The sequence below is a fragment of the Rhipicephalus microplus genome, unplaced genomic scaffold (genome assembly GCF_043290135.1).
Source record: "Rhipicephalus microplus isolate Deutch F79 unplaced genomic scaffold, USDA_Rmic scaffold_76, whole genome shotgun sequence".
NCBI classification, from domain to species: Eukaryota; Metazoa; Arthropoda; class Arachnida; order Ixodida; family Ixodidae; genus Rhipicephalus; species Rhipicephalus microplus.
In genome coordinates, this window is record NW_027464649.1 from 250039 (window position 1) to 262500 (window position 12462).

Here is a 12462-nt window from a genome sequence, read left to right on the forward strand (position 1 = left end):
AGATTACGACGGTTTCATGCGCTTTCACATTAGATATCGTAGTTCCCGACTTGTAATGTTGAAAAACACTATATCTCACTAAGTGACATTGTTTAATGCGGTTTTACGACGGTTGATATGTCAACCTAACCTAACATTCGCACTTGTATCTAAAGACGCTCAATTACACTGTTTCGTTCACAATTACGATATTTGCTTGACCTCACAGTTTCTCACCAAATTATTACAGTACAGAACGCTGTATCTCGCTAAATGACATCGTTCTTTAAGGTTTCACGATACTTGCATGCGCTTTTCCGAGAATGTCACAACATAGCAGTTTCGCACTTGTAACGGTACAACACGCAGTATTTGGCTTGTTCATGCCGTTTTGTGTGCTTTCACAACATTTTACCTATCGCAGTTTCGTACTCGCAATAAAACAACACTATCTCGTTAGATGACGTCGTTTTTGGTGGTTTCACGACGCTACCTAGCTTAAACTAACATAACTCAACCTAACATAACCTTCGCACTTCTATCGTTAGAAAACGTTTTACTCGCTACTTTACATTGCTTTCTACAACATTACGACGGTTTCAAGCGCTTTCACATTAGATATCGCAGTTCCCAACTTGTAAAGGTGAAAAACACTGCATCTCACTAAGTGACATTGTTTATTGCGGTTTTACGACGGTTCATACCTTAACCTAACGTAACCTAACCTAACCTAACCCAACCTAACCTAACCTAACCTAACCTAACCTAACCTAACCTAACCTAACGTAACCTAACCTAACCTAACCTAAGCTAACCTAACCTAACGACGTTTGCAAGCGCTTTCACATTAGATATCGCAGTTCCCAACTTTTAATGGTGAAAAACACTGCATCTCACTAAGTGACATTGTTTAATGCGGTTTTACGACGGTTCATATCTTAACCTAACCTAACATTCGTACTTGTATTGAAAAACGCTCTATTACACTGTTTCGTTCACAATTACGATATTTGCATAACCTCACAGTTTTTCACCAACTTATTGCAGTACAGAACGCTGTATCTCGCTAAATGACATTGTTCTTTAAGGTTTCACGATGCTTGCATGCGCTTTAACGAGAATATTACAATATAGCGGTTTCGCACTTGTAACGGTAGAACACGCAGTATTTGGCTTGTTCATGCCGTTTTGTGTGCATTCACAACATTTCACCTATCGCAGTTTAATACTCGCAATAAAACAACACTATCTCGTTAGATGACGTCGTTTTTGGTAGTTTCACGACGCTACCTAGCTTAAACTAACCTAACCTAACCTAGCCTTCGCACTTCTATCGTTAGAAAACGTTTTACTCGCAATTTTACAATGTTTTCTACACGATTACGACGGTTTCATGCGCTTTCACATTAGATATCGTAGTTCCCGACCTGTAATGTTGAAAAACACTACATCTCACTAAGTGACATTGTTTAATGCGGTTTTACGACGGTTGATATCTCAACCTAACCTAACATTCGAACTTGTATCTAAATACGCTCAATTACACTGTTTCGTTCACAATTACGATATTTGCATAACCTCACAGTTTTTCACCAACTTATTGCAGTACAGAACGCTGTATCTCGCTAAATGACATTGTTCTTTAAGGTTTCCCGATGCTTGCATGCGCTCTAACGAGAATATTACAATATAGCAGTTTCGCACTTGTAACGGTAGAACACGCAGTATTTGGCTTGTTCATGCCGTTTTGTGTGCATTCAAAACATTTCACCTATCGCAGTTTAATACTCGCAATAAAACAATATCTCGTTAGATGACGTCTTTTTTGGTAGTTTCACGACGCTACCTAGCTTAAACTAACCTAACCTAACCTAACCTTCGCACTTCTATTGTTAGAAAACGTTTTACTCGCCACTTTACAATGTTTTCTACAAGATTACGACGGTTTCATGCGCTTTCACATTAGATATCGTAGTTCCCGACTTGTAATGTTGAAAAACACTACATCTCACTAAGTGACATTGTTTAATGCGGTTTTACGACGGTTGATATGTCAACCTAACCTAACATTCGCACTTGTATCTAAAGACGCTCAATTACACTGTTTCGTTCACAATTACGATATTTGCTTGACCTCACAGTTTCTCACCAACTTATTACAGTACAGAACGCTGTATCTCGCTAAATGACATCGTTCTTTAAGGTTTCACGATACTTGCGTGCGCTTTACCGAGAATGTCACAACATAGCACTTTCTCACTTGTAACGGTACAACACGCAGTATTTGGCTTGTTCACGCCGTTTTGTGTGCTTTCACAACATTTTACCTATCGCAGTTTCGTACTCGCAATAAAACAACACTATCTCGTTAGATGACGTCGTTTTTGGTGGTTTCACGACGCTACCTAGCTTAAACTAACATAACTCAACCTAACATGACCTTCGCACTTCTATCGTTAGAAAACGTTTTACTCGCTACTTAACATTGCTTTCTACAACATTACGACGGTTTCAAGCGCTTTCACATTAGATATCACAGTTCCCAACTTGTAAAGGTGAAAAACACTGCATCTCACTAAGTGACATTGTTTAATGCGGTTTTACGACGGTTCATACCTTAACCTAACCTAACCTAACCTAACCTTACCTAACCTAACCTAACCTAACCCAACCCAACTTAACCTAACCTAACCTAACCTAACCTAAACTAACCTAACCCAACCTAACCTAACCTGACCCAACCTAACCCAACCCAACCCAACCTAACCTAAGCTAACCTAACCTAACCTAACCAAACCTAACCTAACCTAACTTAACCTAACCTAACGTAACCTAACCTAACCTATCCTAATGTAACCTAACCTTACCTGACCTAACCTAACCTAACGTAACCTAACCTAACCTAACATAACCTAACGTAACCTAACCTAACCTAACCTAACGTAACCTAACCTAACCCAACCTAACCCAACCCAACCCAACCCAACCCAACAACACCCAACCCAACCTAACCTAACCTAACCTAACCTTACCGAACCTAACCAAATTATCCTTACCTAACCTAACCTAACGTAACGTAACCTAACCTAACCTAACCTAACGTAACCTAACCTAACGTAACCTAACCTAACCTAACCTAACCTAACCTAACCCAACCTAACCTAACCTAACCTAACCCAACTCAACCCAACCTAACCTAATCTAACCTAACCTAACCTAACCTAACCTAACCAAACCTAACCTAACCTAACCTAACCTAACCTAACCTAACCTAACGACGGTTGCATGCGCTTTCACAATAAATATCGCAGTTCCCCACTTTTAATGGTGAAAAACACTGCATCTCAGTAATTGACATTGTTTAATGCGGTTTTACGACGGTTCATATCTTAACCTAACCTAACATTCGCACTTGTATTAAAAAACGCTCTATTACACTGTTTCGTTCACAATTACGATATTTGCATAACCTCACAGTTTTTCACCAACTTATTGCAGTACAGAACGCTGTATCTCGCTAAATGACATTGTTCTTTAAGGTTTCACGATGCTTGCATGCGCTTTAACGAGAATATCACAATATAGCAGTTTCGCACTTGTAACGGTAGAACACGCAGTATTTGGCTTGTTCATGCCGTTTTGTGTGCTTTCACAACATTTCACCTATCGCAGTTTAATACTCGCAATAAAACAACACTATCTCGTTAGATGACGTCGTTTTTGGTAGTTTCACGACGCTACCTAGCTTAAACTAACCTAACCTAACCTAACCTTCGCACTTCTATCGTTAGAAAACGTTTTACTCGCCACTTTACAATGTTTTCTACAAGATTACGACGGTTTCATGCGCTTTCACATTAGATATCGTAGTTCCCGACTTGTAATGTTGAAAAACACTATATCTCACTAAGTGACATTGTTTAATGCGGTTTTACGACGGTTGATATGTCAACCTAACCTAACATTCGCACTTGTATCTAAAGACGCTCAATTACACTGTTTCGTTCACAATTACGATATTTGCTTGACCTCACAGTTTCTCACCAAATTATTACAGTACAGAACGCTGTATCTCGCTAAATGACATCGTTCTTTAAGGTTTCACGATACTTGCATGCGCTTTTCCGAGAATGTCACAACATAGCAGTTTCGCACTTGTAACGGTACAACACGCAGTATTTGGCTTGTTCATGCCGTTTTGTGTGCTTTCACAACATTTTACCTATCGCAGTTTCGTACTCGCAATAAAACAACACTATCTCGTTAGATGACGTCGTTTTTGGTGGTTTCACGACGCTACCTAGCTTAAACTAACATAACTCAACCTAACATAACCTTCGCACTTCTATCGTTAGAAAACGTTTTACTCGCTACTTTACATTGCTTTCTACAACATTACGACGGTTTCAAGCGCTTTCACATTAGATATCGCAGTTCCCAACTTGTAAAGGAGAAAAACACTGCATCTCACTAAGTGACATTGTTTATTGCGGTTTTACGACGGTTCATACCTTAACCTAACGTAACCTAACCTAACCTAACCCAACCTAACCTAACCTAACCTAACCTAACCTAACCTAACCTAACCTAACCTAACGTAACCTAACCTAACCTAACCTAAGCTAACCTAACCTAACGACGTTTGCAAGCGCTTTCACATTAGATATCGCAGTTCCCAACTTTTAATGGTGAAAAACACTGCATCTCACTAAGTGACATTGTTTAATGCGGTTTTACGACGGTTCATATCTTAACCTAACCTAACATTCGTACTTGTATTGAAAAACGCTCTATTACACTGTTTCGTTCACAATTACGATATTTGCATAACCTCACAGTTTTTCACCAACTTATTGCAGTACAGAACGCTGTATCTCGCTAAATGACATTGTTCTTTAAGGTTTCACGATGCTTGCATGCGCTTTAACGAGAATATTACAATATAGCGGTTTCGCACTTGTAACGGTAGAACACGCAGTATTTGGCTTGTTCATGCCGTTTTGTGTGCATTCACAACATTTCACCTATCGCAGTTTAATACTCGCAATAAAACAACACTATCTCGTTAGATGACGTCGTTTTTGGTAGTTTCACGACGCTACCTAGCTTAAACTAACCTAACCTAACCTAGCCTTCGCACTTCTATCGTTAGAAAACGTTTTACTCGCAATTTTACAATGTTTTCTACACCATTACGACGGTTTCATGCGCTTTCACATTAGATATCGTAGTTCCCGACCTGTAATGTTGAAAAACACTACATCTCACTAAGTGACATTGTTTAATGCGGTTTTACGACGGTTGATATCTCAACCTAACCTAACATTCGAACTTGTATCTAAATACGCTCAATTACACTGTTTCGTTCACAATTACGATATTTGCATAACCTCACAGTTTTTCACCAACTTATTGCAGTACAGAACGCTGTATCTCGCTAAATGACATTGTTCTTTAAGGTTTCCCGATGCTTGCATGCGCTCTAACGAGAATATTACAATATAGCAGTTTCGCACTTGTAACGGTAGAACACGCAGTATATGGCTTGTTCATGCCGTTTTGTGTGCATTCAAAACATTTCACCTATCGCAGTTTAATACTCGCAATAAAACAACACTATCTCGTTAGATGACGTCTTTTTTGGTAGTTTCACGACGCTACCTAGCTTAAACTAACCTAACCTAACCTAACCTTCGCACTTCTATTGTTAGAAAACGTATTACTCGCCACTTTACAATGTTTTCTACAAGATTACGACGGTTTCATGCGCTTTCACATTAGATATCGTAGTTCCCGACTTGTAATGTTGAAAAACACTACATCTCACTAAGTGACATTGTTTAATGCGGTTTTACGACGGTTGATATGTCAACCTAACCTAACATTCGCACTTGTATCTAAAGAGGCTCAATTACACTGTTTCGTTCACAATTACGATATTTGCTTGACCTCACAGTTTCTCACCAACTTATTACAGTACAGAACGCTGTATCTCGCTAAATGACATCGTTCTTTAAGGTTTCACGATACTTGCGTGCGCTTTACCGAGAATGTCACAACATAGCACTTTCGCACTTGTAACGGTACAACACGCAGTATTTGGCTTGTTCACGCCGTTTTGTGTGCTTTCACAACATTTTACCTATCGCAGTTTCGTACTCGCAATAAAACAACACTATCTCGTTAGATGACGTCGTTTTTGGTGGTTTCACGACGCTACCTAGCTTAAACTAACATAACTCAACCTAACATGACCTTCGCACTTCTATCGTTAGAAAACGTTTTACTCGCTACTTAACATTGCTTTCTACAACATTACGACGGTTTCAAGCGCTTTCACATTAGATATCACAGTTCCCAACTTGTAAAGGTGAAAAACACTGCATCTCACTAAGTGACATTGTTTAATGCGGTTTTACGACGGTTCATACCTTAACCTAACCTAACCTAACCTAACCTTACCTAACCTAACCTAACCTAACCCAACCCAACTTAACCTAACCTAACCTAACCTAACCTAAACTAACCTAACCCAACCTAACCTAACCTGACCCAACCTAACCCAACCCAACCCAACCTAACCTAAGCTAACCTAACCTAACCTAACCAAACCTAACCTAACCTAACTTAACCTAACCTAACGTAACCTAACCTAACCTATCCTAATGTAACCTAACCTTACCTGACCTAACCTAACCTAACGTAACCTAACCTAACCTAACATAACCTAACGTAACCTAACCTAACCTAACCTAACGTAACCTAACCTAACCTAACCCAACCTAACCCAACCCAACCCAACCCAACCCAACAACACCCAACCCAACCTAACCTAACCTAACCTAACCTTACCGAACCTAACCAAATTATCCTTACCTAACCTAACCTAACGTAACGTAACCTAACCTAACCTAACCTAACGTAACCTAACCTAACGTAACCTAACCTAACCTAACCTAACCTAACCTAACCCAACCTAACCTAACCTAACCTAACCCAACTCAACCCAACCTAACCTAATCTAACCTAACCTAACCTAACCTAACCTAACCAAACCTAACCTAACCTAACCTAACCTAACCTAACCTAACCTAACGACGGTTGCATGCGCTTTCACAATAAATATCGCAGTTCCCCACTTTTAATGGTGAAAAACACTGCATCTCAGTAATTGACATTGTTTAATGCGGTTTTACGACGGTTCATATCTTAACCTAACCTAACATTCGCACTTGTATCTAAAAACGCTCTATTACACTGTTTTGTTCACAATTACGATATTTGCATAACCTCACAGTTTTTCACCAACTTATAGCAGTACAGAACGCTGTATCTCGCTAAATGACATTGTTCTTTAAGGTTTCACGATGCTTGCATGCGATTTAACGAGAATATCACAATATAGCAGTTTCGCACTTGTAACGGTAGAACACGCAGTATTTGGCTTGTTCATGCCGTTTTGTGTGCTTTCACAACATTTTACCTATCGCAGTTTAATACTCGCTATAAAACAACACTATCTCGTTAGATGACGTCGTTTTTGGTAGTTTCACGACGCTACCTAGCTTAAACTAACCTAACCTAACCTAACCTTCGCACTTCTATCGTTAGAAAACGTTTTACTCGCCACTTTACAATGTTTTCTACAAGATTACGACGGTTTCATGCGCTTTCACATTAGATATCGTAGTTCCCGACTTGTAATGTTGAAAAACACTACATCTCACTAAGTGACATTGTTTAATGCGGTTTTACGACGGTTGATATGTCAACCTAACCTAACATTCGCACTTGTATCTAAAGACGCTCAATTACACTGTTTCGTTCACAATTACGATATTTGCTTGACCTCACAGTTTCTCACCAACTTATTACAGTACAGAACGCTGTATCTCGCTAAATGACATCGTTCTGTAAGGTTTCACGATACTTGCATGCGCTTTACCGAGAATGTCACAACATAGCACTTTCGCACTTGTAACGGTACAACACGCAGTATTTGGCTTGTTCATGCCGTTTTGTGTGCATTCACAACATTTTACCTATCACAGTTTCGTACTCGCAATAAAACAACACTATCTCGTTAGATGACGTCGTTTTTGGTGGTTTCACGACGCTACCTAGCTTAACCTAACATAACTCAACCTAACATGACCTTCGCACTTCTATCGTTAGAAAACGTTTTACTCGCTACTTTACATTGCTTTCTACAACATTACGACGGTTTCAAGCGCTTTCACATTAGATATCACAGTTCCCAACTTGTAAAGGTGAAAAACACTGCATCTCACTAAGTGACATTGTTTAATGCGGTTTTACGACGGTTCATACCTTAACCTAACGTAACCTAACCTAACCTAACCCAACCTAACCTAACATAACCTAACCTAACCTAACCTAACCAAACCTAACCTAACGTAACCTAACCTAACCTAACCTAACCTAACCTAACCTAACGACGTTTGCAAGTGCTTTCACATTAGATATCGCAGTTCCCAACTTGTAATGGTGAAAAACACTGCATCTCACTAAGTTACATTGTTTAATGCGGTTTTACGACGGTTCATATCTTAACCTAACCTAACATTCGCACTTGTATTAAAAAACGCTCTATTACACAGTTTCGTTCACAATTAGGATATTTGCATAACCTCACAGTTTTTCACCAACTTATTGCAGTACAGAACGCTGTATCTCGCTAAATGACATCGTTCTTTAAGGTTTCACGATGCTTGCATGCGCTTTAACGAGAATATCACAACATAGCAGTTTCGCACTTGTAACGGTACAACACGCAGTATTTGGCTTGTTCATGCCGTTTTGTGTGCTTTCACAACATTTCACCTATCGCAGTTTCGTACTCGCAATAAAACAACACTATCTCGTTAGATGACGTTGTTTTTGGTAGTTTCACGACGCTACCTAGCTTAAACTAACATAACTCAACCTAACATGACCTTCGCACTTCTATCGTTAGAAAACGTTTTACTCGCTACTTTACATTGCTTTCTACAACATTACGACGGTTTCAAGCGCTTTCACATTAGATATCACAGTTCCCAACTTGTAAAGGTGAAAAACACTGCATCTCACTAAGTGACATTGTTTAATGCGGTTTTACGACGGTTGATATGTCAACCTAACCTAACATTCGCACTTGTATCTAAAGACGCTCAATTACACAGTTTCGTTCACAATTACGATATTTGCTTGACCTCCCAGTTTCTCACCAACTTATTACAGTACAGAACGCTGTATCTCGCTAAATGACATCGTTCTTTAAGGTTTCACGATACTTGCATGCGCTTTACCGAGAATGTCACAACATAGCACTTTCGCACTTGTAACGGTACAACACGCAGTATTTGGCTTGTTCATGCCGTTTTGTGTGCTTTCACAACATTTTGCCTATCGCAGTTTCGTACTCGCAATAAAACAACACTATCTCGTTAGATGACGTCGTTTTTGGTGGTTTCACGACGCTACCTAGCTTAAACTAACATAACTCAACCTAACATTACCTTCGCACTTCTATCGTTAGAAAACGTTTTACTCGCTACTTTACATTGCTTTCTACAACATTACGACGGTTTCAAGCGCTTTCACATTAGATATCGCAGTTCCCAACTTGTAAAGGTGAAAAACACTGCATCTCACTAAGTGACATTGTTTATTGCGGTTTTACGACGGTTCATACCTTAACCTAACGTAACCTAAGCTAACCTAACCCAACCTAACCTAACATAACCTAACCTAACCTAACCTAACCAAACCTAACCTAACCTAACCTAACGACGTTTGCAAGTGCTTTCACATTAGATATCGCAGTTCCCAACTTGTAATGGTGAAAAACACTGCATCTCACTAAGTGACATTGTTTAATGCGGTTTTACGACGGTTCATATCTTAACCTAACCTAACATTCGTACTTGTATTGAAAAACGCTCTATTACACTGTTTCGTTCACAATTACGATATTTGCATAACCTCACAGTTTTTCACCAACTTATTGCAGTACAGAACGCTGTATCTCGCTAAATGACATCGTTCTTTAAGGTTTCACGATGCTTGCATGCGCTTTAACGAGAATATCACAATATAGCAGTTTCGCACTTGTAACGGTAGAACACGCAGTATTTGGCTTGTTCATGCCGTTTTGTGTGCATTCACAACATTTTACCTATCGCAGTTTAATACTCGCAATAAAACAACACTATCTCGTTAGATGACGTCGTTTTTGGTAGTTTCACGACGCTACCTAGCTTAAACTAACCTAACCTAACCTAACGTTCGCACTTCTATCGTTAGAAAACGTTTTACTCGCAACTTTACAATGTTTTCTACAAGATTACGACGGTTTCATGCGCTTTCACATTAGATATCGTAGTTCCCGACTTGTAATGTTGAAAAACACTACATCTCACTAAGTGACATTGTTTAATGCGGTTTTACGACGGTTGATATGTCAACCTAACCTAACATTCGCACTTGTATCTAAAGACGCTCAATTACACTGTTTCGTTCACAATTACGATATTTGCTTGACCTCACAGTTTCTCACCAACTTATTACAGTACAGAACGCTGTATCTCGCTAAATGACATCGTTCTTTAAGGTTTCACGATACTTGCATGCGCTTTACCGAGAATGTCACAACATAGCAGTTTCGCACTTGTAACGGTACAACACGCAGTATTTGGCTTGTTCATGCCGTTTTGAGTGCTTTCACAACATTTTACCTGTCGCAGTTTCGTACTCGCATTAAAACAACACTATCTCGTTAGATGACGTCGTTTTTGGTGGTTTCACGACGCTACCTAGCTTAAACTAACATAACTCAAACTAACCGAACCTTCGCACTTCTATCGTTAGAAAACGCTTTATTCGCTACTTTACAATGTTTTCTACAAGATTAAGACGGTTTCAAGCGCTTTCACATTAGATATCGCAGTTCCCGACTTGTAATGGTGAAAAACACAGCATCTCACTAAGTGACATTGTTTAACGCGGTTTTAGCGCGGTTCATATCTTAACCTAACCTAACCTTACCTAAACCAACCTAACCTAACCTAACCTAACCAAACCTTACCTAACATACCCTAACCTAACCATCCTAACCTAACCAAACCTAACCTAACCTAACCTAACGTAACCTAACCTAACCTAACCTAACCTAACCTAACGACGTTTGCAAGCGCTTTCACATTAGATATCGCAGTTCCCGACTTGTAATGGTGAAAAACACTGCATCTCACTAAGTGACAATGATTAATGCGGTTTTACGACGGTTCATATCTTAACCTAACCTAACATTCGCACTTGTATTAAAAAACGCTCTATTACACTGTTTCGTTCACAATTACGATATTTGCATAACCTCACAGTTTTTCACCAACTTATTGCAGTACAGAACGCTGTATCTCGCTAAATGACATTGTTCTTTAAGGTTTCACGATGCTTGCATGCGCTTTAACGAGAATATCACAATATAGCAGTTTCGCACTTGTAACGGTAGAACACGCAGTATTTGGCTTGTTCATGCCGTTTTGTGTGCTTTCACAACATTTCACCTATCGCAGTTTAATACTCGCAATAAAACAACACTATCTCGTTAGATGACGTCGTTTTTGGTAGTTTCACGACGCTACCTAGCTTAAACTAACCTAACCTAACCTAACCTTCGCACTTCTATCGTTAGAAAACGTTTTACTCGCCACTTTACAATGTTTTCTACAAGATTACGACGGTTTCATGCGCTTTCACATTAGATATCGTAGTTCCCGACTTGTAATGTTGAAAAACACTATATCTCACTAAGTGACATTGTTTAATGCGGTTTTACGACGGTTGATATGTCAACCTAACCTAACATTCGCACTTGTATCTAAAGACGCTCAATTACACTGTTTCGTTCACAATTACGATATTTGCTTGACCTCACAGTTTCTCACCAAATTATTACAGTACAGAACGCTGTATCTCGCTAAATGACATCGTTCTTTAAGGTTTCACGATACTTGCATGCGCTTTTCCGAGAATGTCACAACATAGCAGTTTCGCACTTGTAACGGTACAACACGCAGTATTTGGCTTGTTCATGCCGTTTTGTGTGCTTTCACAACATTTTACCTATCGCAGTTTCGTACTCGCAATAAAACAACACTATCTCGTTAGATGACGTCGTTTTTGGTGGTTTCACGACGCTACCTAGCTTAAACTAACATAACTCAACCTAACATAACCTTCGCACTTCTATCGTTAGAAAACGTTTTACTCGCTACTTTACATTGCTTTCTACAACATTACGACGGTTTCAAGCGCTTTCACATTAGATATCGCAGTTCCCAACTTGTAAAGGTGAAAAACACTGCATCTCACTAAGTGACATTGTTTATTGCGGTTTTACGACGGTTCATACCTTAACCTAACGTAACCTAACCTAACCTAACCCAACCTAACCTAACCTAACCTAACCTAACCTAA